Raw genomic sequence first — 12,347 nt, 5'->3', positions numbered from 1 at the left:
ACAAAGGGTGGGGGAATTTAGGTGGGCCAAGGTTGGAATTGCATCCTGACCCCACACCCGGTCCTGTGTGTCCTGAAGTGTGTGCAGGCCCCTCAGAGTCTCGCTCCTGTTGCAGGGCTCAGGCTAAGGGCATCTCTTGATGAGGATATGTGCTCCGAGGCCAGTGCTGCTGGGGAAATTTCTGCAGCTTCAGTGTCTCCTCTGGATTTGCCTACCTTCTAGACCCATTGGCCTTCCCTTGTCCTTTGTAAAATTTGAGTCTTTGCTGCCTTTCTGAACACTGGGATTGCCATGGTATATAGAAAGGGGAAAGCATTGGAGGTGAAATCAATCCATCCGTCAATCAACAAATCAATTTTAAACTCACAGAATAAAATGTCCAGTGCAAGACAGGCTGGCTAAAATAGGATTTTGAAGGAGTTATACTTGAAATTTAATCTTTGACACTGACATTTCACCCAAACATCCATTCAATATCTCCAATACTTGTCATGTTTCTTCTGTGTTTGTCTTATTAATTATCTTATTAAGGTAATAGTGTAAATCTTTCAAAATTCTTTTAGTGCTGGCTGGACAAATGAATCCTAAATTAGGGAAAGCAGATATATTTTGACTGGTACTTCTGTTATAGCAAACTGACCAACTACAAAGTGGACCTTGTGTAGCTACCCCATCTCAATCCTCTTTATGATTTCTTTCTATGTGCTTATCAATAGAACCACAATTCTCCTATTTACTCAGACACAACATGTGGGGACCTGTCACTCATTCATTTGTTCATCTACTTGTTTTCTTAATCAATGAATATTTATGGAACACTTATTAGGTCCCAGACATGGTTCTAGATGCTGGGAGTACAGCAGGGACCAAAAGTGATAATCTCTGCTTTCTTTAGCTTATAGATTAGTAGGGTAGAAAGTCAATAAACTTGGTAAATACATTTTATATCGCATAGTGATATATCTTCACGTGGCCTCTCCTTCTGGGTCTCTGTGTCTTCTCTTCTGTCTTTTATCAGGACACATTGGATTTAGGGTCCACCTGGATAATCTGAGATGATCTCATCTCAAGACCCATAACTTAATTTAATCTACAAAGACCCTCTTCCCAAGTAAGGCACAACCATAGATTCCAGGTGTTACGATGTAGATATATTTTTTTTTGGGGGGGGAGCACCATCCCACCCACTACAAAGAAGAACACTGGGGCAATTTTTTTCAATTTAAAATTAGACCTTATTGGGGAGGCCTTTCAGAGAAGGTGGAATTTGAATAAAAATGTGAAAGGAGCAAAGGGTCTGCAGACTCCTGGAGCAGCTCATGCAGGTGGCAGGAAGGGCAGGTGTGAAGGATTTGCCTGCATTGTTCAGGAACAAAGAGGCCAGGCTGGGTGCATTGCAGGCCCGGGTAATGATATAGGATTTTAAAAATTTATTTTAAGCCAGGCACGATGGCTCACACCTGCAATCCCGGCATTTCGGGAGGCCGGGGCAGGAGAACTGCTTGAGCTCAGGAGTTTGAGACCAGCCTAGGCAACATAGCAAGAACTCATCTCTACAAATAAAAAAATAAAAAAAGTGGCTGAATGTGGTGGTATGCACCTGTAGTCTCAGCAACTCTGGAGGCTCAGGCAGAATGATCACTTGAGCCTAGGAGGTTGAAACTGCAGTGAGCCATGTTCGTGCCACTGCACTCCAGTCTGAATGACAGAGTGAGACCCTCTCTCAACAATTTAAAAAAAATTTCATATATATTTTTTCATTATTTTTCTTTTATATTTCAGAGATGGGGTCTTGCTATGTTGCCCAGGCTGGAGTGCAGTGGCTATTTTTTCTTTTTTCTTTTTTGTATTTCTAGTAGAGATGGGGTTTTATCATGTTGGCCAGGCTGATCTCAAACTCCTGACCTCAGGTGATCTGCCTGCCTTGGCCTCCCCAAGTGCTGGGATTACAGGAGTGAGACACTGGGCTCGGCCTTGCAGTGGCTATTCACAAGTGCAGTCATAGCTACTTGTACCCTTGAACTGCCATGCTCAAGCAACTTGCCTCGGCCTCCTGAGTAGCTGAGACCACAGGCATATGCACCAGCACTGCAGGCTGACACGACCTGACTTCTGCTTAACAGCACAATGCTGGCTGCTGTGTGAAGAACAGACAGAAAAGGCAAAGAGAGAGGCAAGAAGATCTGCTCAGATGCGATAGTCACACAGGAGTGGATGGTGGCTTGAACCACAACAGTCGCTGCAGAAATTGTTGGATTCTGCCTGTGTTTTAAAGACACCGTTGACAGGATTTGCTTATTGATCGAATGTGGGGGTGAAGGAAAAAGAGGAGTCAAGGATGACTCCACATGTTTGGCCTGAGCAACTGGAAAAAATAAAGTCATTACTGAGACGTGGAAGACTGGGGGCATCAGAAGCTTAGTTGTGGACCCTGCAGGCCATCCAGATGACATGGCTAGGAGGGAGTGGGGTATGCAAGTCTGTGGGACAGGGGAGGTCTGAGCTGGAGATGTACATTTGGGACTTACAAACCTAGAGAAGATACTTAAAGTCACGATATGGGGTAATACCACCAAGTGTGGAAAGGAAAGAGAAGTGTGCCAGGAACTGTGCTCTGGGACACTCCTTAGCGTCCGGAGGAACCAAGGAAACTGAGAAGGAGAAGGTGGAAAATCAGAAAGTATGGTGTAGGTCAGACGTGGTGGCTCATGCCTGTAATTCCAGCACTTTGGGAGGCCGAGGTGGGTGGATCAGCTGAGGTCAGGAGTTTGAGACCAGCCTGATTAATATGGGGAAGCCCCATCTCTACTAAAAATATAAAAAATTAGCCAGATGTGGTGGCATGCACCTGTAGTCCTAACTACTTGGGAGGCTGAGACAGCAGAATTGCTTGAATCCAGGAGGTGGAGGTTGCAGTGAGCCAAGATCATGCCATGCGCTCCAGCCTGCGTGACAGAGTGAGACCCAAAAAAAGAAAGCAAGGAGGGCCGAGTCCAGTGGTTCTTACACTTAACACAACACTTTGGGGGGCAGAGGCGGGAGGATTACTTGAGCTTAGCAGTTCAGGATCAGCCTGGGCAGTACATTGAGACTCTGTCTCTACAAATAATAATTTTTTTTAAAAAAAGTAGCCAGGCATGGTGGCCTGCACCTGAAGTCCCAGCTACTAAGAAGCTGAGGTGGGAGGATGGCTTGAGCCTGGGAGGTGGTGACTGTAGTGAGCTATGATTGCGCCATTGCCCTCCAGTCCAGGTGACAAAGCAAGGCTTTGTCTCTAAAAATAAAAAAAAAAAAATTTAAAAAGCATGAAGCAGGGAAGGCAAGAGAAGAAAGTTCTCGACTTTCTACTCATTCATCCTCTCTCCAGATATGGCCCACGCACATCCTCCAATGCAGCTATTTCTTCCTTTCAATCATTTCTTATCCCTCTCCTGTTCTTCCTACACTCACGCTCTTCCCCATTTACTAGCACTAGAATCAGTTTGAGGTACAAAAGGTGAGATTTCATTTTTAAAGTTTTGAGAAAAATAAAGAGGAGAAAAAGAAACCCCAGTGATGGGATTTCAGACCCCCATTCTTCCACCACGGGCATACTGGTTCCTCCTCTTCTTATTCTGTCTGCATGGTGGGAGTCCTTCTTGATCAGCTGGTGGAGGAGGAGAAAGGCCAAGCTTAGTTTGTGGACGGGTCAGCGTGGGATAAGATGCAAGCCGACACTGGACTGCTGCTGCACTGCAGCTTCTCTCAGGCTGGCCCTGAAACACACAGGTGACAGGAACGCCAAGGGGTGGTGAGTTGGGCAGTGCGCCTCATCATCCACTGAGCGCTAAGGAGAGTGGCTGGGATTCCTGAACTAGGGCAGACGGCTGGGCTGGTGGGCCTAGGCCTGCAAGGAGAAAGCCTGGACCATCAGGGACAAGCAGGTCTGGAGCAAAAGTGAGCGGCTGGGCAACGGCATGAAGATCTTTGTTTCTCTCATTGGAGCCTGCCAGAGAGCATCCACCATGCCTGAAGCACTGAACAAGCAGGAAGAGAAGGGCTCACTCCGCAGAAGCTAGCCAGCCTTGTCATTGGCCACCCCAGTGTTGGTGGCATGGCAGCACTGCAGATGGAATAGCCACGGTGCCGGATTCCAGGCAAGGCATGGGCCCACTCTGGAGACTCCGGCATGATGCGATCCCTCTAAGCGACCGCCTGGGGCAGGTGGATCACATTGGACTCTGTAACGTCTGGGTGGAAGAGAAAAAATTGGAAAGAAAAAAGATGAACACCTGACAGGATGTCACTGACTGATAGGGAGTGCGGTCACCACTACTCTTGGTGTCTTTATTTCTGTGTCTGTATCACAAACAGGCATGCACATTTACATTTTATTACACTTTTCAAAATATCCACTAGGTGGAGAACTTGCACCAAGTTTGCCACAAACAGTGTTGCCCATCTAGAATCAAGGGAGTTGCATTTATTTATTTATTTAACCACTACTGAAATAAAATGATAGGTTCCAGCCGACAATGAAATGCATTTATGATTCTTCTTTGTGGCCTAAGCTTTTCATACATTTTAGGCCTGAAAACATTATACAGAATTACATTCCTCTTGTGATTGTTACCATGGAACGTTTTAAGTAGGAAGAGATGAACTGTGTGAGGACAAGACTAACATTTTCACATAATTGTTTTTGCTGAACACTGCTTCTTGATTAGTTTATTGTGATTTATTCTAAACTGTAAAAAATTTTCAAGGTGGTCTTCTTCTTTTTCTGAAAGTGACTATTGATTGAAAGATAACTGCAGATTAAGAAAACAATTTTACTCATTAAAAAGCCTTACCCATTGATGTGCTTTTTACATCTCAATTTTCAAACACCAGGCAAAGGAATTTCTTTCTCCATGCATTGTTATTCTTCCTGATTATGGAGAAAGTTTTATGGAGGTCATAGAATGTAGGTTAATAGAATTTAGTATACTGCGCGTTCCTGGTTGCCGCTCCAAGCAGTGGGAATGTGGCCCCAATTTAGGAGCCAGCCAGCCCTGCTGCCAGAACATTGTACCAGGAATCCTTGCTGGCTCTGGAGGCCGCTGCTGTGCAGGCCTGTGTAGGTCCAGAGCCAAGAGCAGCATCTAGTTAGGGTCAGCCCTACACACAGTCACAGCAGGGTGTCCTGAAAATAGCCTACACCTTGGTCTCTAGCTCTTTAGAGCAGGGATTAGCAAACCAGCCCTTAGGCCAAATCCAGCCCACTGCCTGCACTCCTAAGGCCCTCAAGCTAAGAATCGCTCCTACAAGCAAACATCTGCCATGGATTTAGGGAGAGGGAATGCTAACTTCCAATCACAATTAGGTGAACTGTTTTTCCTTCCCTGCCACATCCATTCTTCCCATTAGTAGACTTGTATTACTCAATTATTTGAATTGAGTAATTACTCAATTAATTGAGTATAATTGAGAAAGATTATACTCAATTATTATTGCTATATTTTGAATTTTATCAATTAAAGTGTGTGGGAATTTATTTCCTCTCTTATTATATAAGTACGTACATAATGTCCAAGATTTTACCTCTTGACCTACAAAGTCTAAAATAGTTACTATCTGGCTTTTACAGAAAAAGTTTGCTGTCAGCTGCTTTAGAGGGATATTAACTTTTTGCTCCTCCTAAAATTATAGCTAAAATAGTGTGGGAAGCAAGTGAAGCTTTTCTGGAGAGAAGGTACCGGCTTTCTTTGATCTGAAAGGTGGCTATGATTAGCTACATGTTAAGAACCACCTGTCCCACTGGACAAAGGCTTGTCCATGCCATATAGTAATAATAATACTAATGGTAGTAGTAGTAGTAACTCAAAGTATTACGGGGCCAATACACAAAGATTGATCATGCATGCAAATATCTGTCTCCATCGTGAATTTAGGGGACCAAGTGGAGGGCTCAATTGAATTATTAAGAATTTGAGGACAGTTCTTTAGCCATAAATACAAAATACACAGATGCTCCTGAATCTATGATGGGTTATCTCCCAAACTCATATGTTGGAAACATTGTTTAAGTTGAAAATGCATCTAACACTCCTCACCTGCTGAACATCACAGCTTAGCCTTGCCTGCCTTCAACACACTCAGAGCACTTACATTATCCTACAGTTGGGCAAAATCATCTAACACAATGCATATTTTAAATAAAGTGTTGAAGATCTCACGTAATTTATTGAATTTTTACTGAAAGTGAAAAATAGAATGGTTGTACATGTACTCAAAGTACAGTTTCTACTGAATGAGTCAAAAACAGGAGTTACTCCCTCCGCCCCACCTTTTCTTGAGACAGGGTCTCACTCTGTCACCCAGGCTAGTGTGATCACAGCTCACTGCAACCTTGAACTTGTGGGCTCAAGCGATGTTTCTGCCTCAGCCTCCTGAGCAGCTGGGACTACAAGCATGAACCACCACGTCTGTCTAATTTTTAAATTTTCTGTAGAGACAGGGTCTTGTTATGTTGCCCGGGCTGGTCTTGAACTCCTGGCCTCAAGAAATTCTCCCCCCTTGGCCTCCCTAAGTGCTAAGATTACAAGAGTGAACCACCACACTTGGCAGGGGCACCCTTTTTTGATGGACTTAAAGAAAAGCACAGACCTTAGCACTGAATATGCTTGTCATTTGTGTCTATAACTGAATGGCACATTGAATACGATTAACTGGGCATTTAAAACAGGTTACAATTAAATGTATGCAATGAGAGTTACTGAAGTTATTTATTCTTATGAATTTGAAGCTAACCTAACTATGATAGTACTTACAAGGAGTGAAGATATAAATTCTGTTATTTGGCATTTTCTGTGTCTCCTAGGGCCTATTCTGTTGTTCTAATAATGACTGCAAGACTCTGAGAGCTAACGCCTCTTGGAAAGCAGAGAGGGGCAGAAAACCCTCTGACAACCAATAGTGAGTCCTTAGAATGCATGTTCAATATTTTAGTTCCATTCAGTTAGAATTTCTGGGAAGCTGAGCCTGTTCTAGGCTTTTCAGATCACACCCACATGAATATTCAAATAGTCTAAATGAATGTTGACCAAACACACCCTTCACCTTCTTGGTGGCATGTGCCTGTAGTGCTGTGTCAGCTACCCTGGAGGCTGAGGCAGGAGGTTGCTTGAACCGAGGAGCTGGAGGTTGCAGTGCACCATACTAGAAGCTGTGAATAGCCACTGCACTCCAGCCTGGGCAACACAGCAACACCCTATCTCTTAAAAAAAAAAAAATCAAAACCCCAAAAAATCCCACAATGCCTGCTTCATTTCTGGAGGTGGCTCAGGTTTATCCTTTTTGCAAAGATGGATGAAAACACTGGGTCTTTAACCCACCCACTGGAAAGAACTAGGACAGAAAGGAAAACAGGACTATTACCTGTCATCCAAGCCAGCATATTCTTGCCCAGTAACCTGGGAAGTGGTGTCTCAAATGACTGTCTTTTTCTTTCTTTCTTTCTTTTTTTTTTTTCAACAGGACACTTGCTCCACCTCATAAAAAGGAGGAGGATTTGCACCCCTTCTTTGATTGAGCTGTTTATGTTGGTGTGATTTCTGGCAAATGCCTCTGAGGGCTTAGCTGAGTGATTTGGATACAACATCGCCGACTGTTCCAATTTAGGAAACTCTCATGAGATTGCACGACGACAAAGACTCTGCAGAGAGGCGCAGCACCACAGCGTTCGAATGCTCTAATCTGAGTTCCGCTCTGCAAAGTTCCTTCTAATCCTCTTGTACCCTGCTGTGTCTAGCAGTCTAGGGAAGGGCAGCAAGAGTGAAAGCTGCAGGATACAGATTTAATTCAATCTAGCAAACATTGACTGAGCACCTCTGGTGTGCCAGACACTGGGCCAGGTTCTGGGGCTATAAAGATTAATAGGATATGGTCCCAGAACTCAAGGAAGTCATTGTTTACAGGCAAAGAGCCACAACCACAGTGGATAATAAAACAGAAACGGGGATGGAAGGGAGTTTGCCACTGAAGGAATGACATGAATGTGTCTTTAATGATAAGGAGCCCTTGATAGGGAAAGAAGGACAAGTGGTCATACGAGGCAGAGAAAACTTCACAAAGTTAAGGAGGTGTCAAAGTCCATGGTATTTAGGGTAAAAGTTGGAATTACTTTGTCTTGGGGAGAGGTGGGAGAAAAGACTAGAAATGTGCGGCAATTGAGGGGCAATTGTTTGTTCATTCAACAAATATCTACTGCTGGGATATAAAAACAAAAAGAAACGAACAAATCCCTACCTATGTAGAGCTCACCTTTGGAGGCAGGAGGTGGAGTAGGGTGAAGACAGGTAATAAATAAAAAACCCAGGCAAATGATACAGTATATGTTTCAGTTTGCTAAGGTTGCCATAACAAAGTATCAGAAACTGTGTTGTTTAGGCAACAGAAGTTTACCGCCTCATAATTCTTAAAGCTGGAAGTCCAAGATGGAGGTGTCAACAGGGTTAGTTCCTTCTGGGGGTGGTGAGGGAGGATCTGTTCCAGGTCTCGTCCCCAGCTGCTGGTGGCTTGCTGGCAATCTTTGGTGTTTCTTGGCTTGTAGGAGCATCACTTAGATCTCTGCCTTCACCTTTGTGTGGTATTCTTCCTGTGTGTCCCTGTATCCAAATTTCTTTTTATGTAAGGACACTAACTGTATTGGATTAGGGCTCACTCTAATGACCTTATCTTTAGTTGATAATCTACAAAGATCCTGTTTTAGTCCACTTTTGTGTTGCTACAAGGAATACTGAGCTGAGTAATTGATAAAGAAAAAAGATTTATTTGGTTCACAATTCTGCAGGTTGTGCAAGAAGCCTGGTGTCAGCATCTCCTTCTGGTGAGGCCTCAGGAAGCAAAGTGGAGCCTTGCAGAGGTCACATGGCCAGAGCAGAAGCAAGAGAGGGAGGGGAGGACGTGCCAGGCTCTTTTTAACAATCAGTGCTCATGGGAACTAATAGAGCTAGAACTCAACACTGTGAGGACAGCACCAAACGTTCGTGAGGGACCTGTCCCCACAAAACAAACACCTCCCGCCAGGCTCCATCTCCAACACTGGGATCAAACTTCAACATGAGGTTTGGGAGACAAAGAGCCAAACCACAGCAGATCCTCTTTACAAATAATGTCACCTTCACAGGCTCTGGGGGTTAGGACTTCAACAGTTTTTGGAGAGACTCAATTCAACCCACAGCAGTCTGTGAGCATGTAATGAGGCTTTGGAGAAAGATAAAACAGCAACAGTGTATTGAGGAGGGCATCTGTGTGTGGCACAGGAAAGGAGGTGGTTTGCAGATCTCAATAAGATGGTCTAGGATACGGTTCACTGCAGAGGAGACATTTGAACAACATCCAGAAGGAGGTGAGGGAGTGAGGTTCACAAATGCCTCGGGGAAGAGTGTTCTCAGCAGAGGGAAAAGTAGTGCAAAGGCCTTGAGTTAGAGTGTGCCTGTTGGATGTGAGAGGGGAGGAGGCTGGTGAGGCTGGAGCAGGGTAAGAAGAAGGCCTTATTAGGAAATGAGGTCAGTGATCATGGGCAGCAGGGGCAGGCAGGGTCTTACCAACACTGGGAAGACTTTGACCCTAGTCAGGGAATAGTATGGCACAGAAGAGTGAGACAATCCAATTTCAGCTTTAAAAACTTTCCAGGATTGGCACAGTGGCCCACACCTGTAATCCCAGCAATTTGGGAGGCTGAGGTGGGAGGATTGCTTGAGCCCAGGAGTTCAAGACCAGCTTGGACAACACAGTGGGACTCTGTTTCTACAAAAAAAAAATTTGTTTTTAAATTAGCTGGGTGTGGTGGCATGCACCTGTAGGCCTGGCTACTCTGAAGGCTGAGTTGGGAGGATCGCTTGAGCCCAGGAGTTTGAGGCTGTAGTGTCACTGCACACCAGCTTTGGCAACAGAGCTAGACCCCTAAAAGAATCTCCCAAAACAATTTCAAAGTGACTTCCAAAATGCTTCTCCTAAAATATGAAATCTATTCCATAGATTCCTATCAGATGATACACATCACCCCCACCCTGCTTCCTCTTGACAACTCCATGATTTCTTTTTCTTTCTTTCTTTCTTTCTTTTTTTTGAGATGGAGTTTCACTCTTGTTGCTCAGACTGGAGCACAGTGGCACGATTTCAGCTCAATGCAACCTCCGCCTCCTGGGTTCAAGTGATTCTCCTGCCTCAGCCTCCTGAATAGCTGGGATTATAGGCATGCACCATCACACTTTGCTAATTTTGTATTTTTAGTAGAGACAGGGTTCCACCACATTGGTCAGGCTGGTCTCGAACTCCCGACCTCAGGTGATCCGCCCGCCTCGGCCTCCCAAAGTGCTGGGATTACAGGTGTGAGCCACCACAACCAGCCAACTCCATGATGTTTTACAGCAGCTGAGTTTCCCTGTACTGGCCCACAAAGCCGTTCCCTCCCTGCCCAGAACTGCCTTCCCAGTCTGCCTGCCACTGCTCTTGACCTCAGATTCCATATCTCATCCTCAGTGGACTGGTGCTTTTCAGGTCTTTCCTCCAGTCCCCACTTCTCTATACCCAGAAGAAGACTGTGATGGGGAACAGTAATCATGGTTTAATATCCTGCCTTTTTACTGTTGTTGTTCATCTTTGTGGAACAGTGGAAAGAGCATAGATGTCTGGGGCAGGTGCGGTGGCTCATGCCTGTAATCCCAGCACCTTGGGAGGTTGAGGTGGGTGGATCACGAGGTCGGGAGTTCGAGACCAGCCTGGCCAACATAGTGAAACCCCATGTCTACTAAAAATACAAAGGTTAACTGGGTGTGGTGCTTGTAGTCCCAGGTACTTGGGAGGCTGAGGCAGGAGAATCACTTGAATCCAGGAGGTGGCGGTTGCAGTGAGCCAAGACCATGTCGTTGTACTCCAGTGTAGGTGACAGTGAGACTCCATCTCAAAAAAAAAAAAAAAAAAAAAAGCATGGATGTCTGAGCCAGGAATACTTGCATTACAATCAGGGCTTTGACAAGTGACAAGTGATCGAAGTGTGTCTTGATCACTCTCTGATATCCATCTTGATGACGGACATAGCAATGTTTACTTAGTGGGAGTATTATAAAGGTAGAGGCAATGTGGTTAGAGTCATACTCAGTACCAGACTTGTAAGAGGCACTCAAGGAGTGGAAACTATTAGTATTAAATATTAGTTTGGAGCTCAGGGGAGAAATTGTCTGGAATGAGACTCTCAGGAGTTGTGAATATCTGTGGAAACTTGGGCAATTTACAATTTCCCAGGCAGATGGTGTAGAGAAAGAGACAAGGACCCAAGACAGATCATGCACAATTAATTTAAATTTTAAATGACACTTAAAATTTCACCACATTTCACCGGTTTAAATTCAACTAATTTAGATTTTATGATATTGCAGGCAAAACTGGGTTGCAACTTACTTTTGTGCTATTTATGAGAAAATTAATAGGGGGAATGTGATTCAGAGCTCTTAATGTGGGGATGGTTAACCTACTTAAACAAGTAAACTTTTTAACGTTTTGTGAGAATCAGTTTAGTAGGATCCATTTATGTAGAGACCATGTGCTACTTGAAATGATGTAGAGATGTGAAATTAGAATTTTGAAGTCAGAAAGAATATAGATGATTAACATAGCCCCCTCATTTTAAAGATGAGAAAATAGAGGAACAAAAAGGTCCACTGATTTATGCAAGCCCACACAGAATAAGCCACAAAACTGAGTTGAGAAGCCAGGCCACGTGACTCCTGTAAAGGTTCCTTTGGATAGGCTGGACATGAATTTCTGCATTAAAAGTCATCAACATTTTTTTTCTAGGCCACACCTGGTTAGCCATTAGTGTTTTTGCAAATTCTTGTTGGCAGTTAAGTGGCTGCTATTCACAAATTATTGTGTAACTCAGACTTACTATTAATTCATGCTAGTGTTCCCAGTGTGATTCTGGAATGGACTACAGGGATTTGGCTGGTTTACTTGGGCAGAGTTATAAAGAGAGACCGGTACAATGAATAAAATCCTGTTGGCAGTATCACACCGAACAAATGTTCTTTATTCAAAATAAAAAAAAAAAAATTGGCTTCTAAACACTCAATTTAACTCACTGGTCCTTAATTAGGACCATTGTAAGTTTAAGATTTGCTGTCCAGAGTAAATTTTCTGAATCTTAAAGTCTGGCTTGCTAAGCAACTTAGTCTCAGTTAAGATACAGAGCATTTTATCCACAATACAACACCCTCCCCTTATGATCTCACAACAAGGAACTATGGGAAATGCACTTTCAGCGCCATGGCTTTTCAGGCTTCCTCATTGGCTGAAATGTGAACACGCACACATTTATCACACTG

General features: G+C 44.0%; 1 pseudogene; it reads right to left on the bottom strand.

The window, feature by feature from the left end:
* Positions 1-3,563: 3,563 nt before the first annotated feature.
* The window catches only part of LOC103237691 (phosducin-like protein 3), a 107,840-nt pseudogene continuing 99,056 nt past the window's right edge, over positions 3,564-12,347 (bottom strand).

Source organism: Chlorocebus sabaeus, chromosome 8 (genome assembly GCF_047675955.1).
Source record: "Chlorocebus sabaeus isolate Y175 chromosome 8, mChlSab1.0.hap1, whole genome shotgun sequence".
Lineage (NCBI taxonomy): Eukaryota > Metazoa > Chordata > Mammalia > Primates > Cercopithecidae > Chlorocebus > Chlorocebus sabaeus.
Note: the sequence above shows the minus strand (reverse complement) of the source record. Positions and strands in the feature narration are given on the sequence as shown.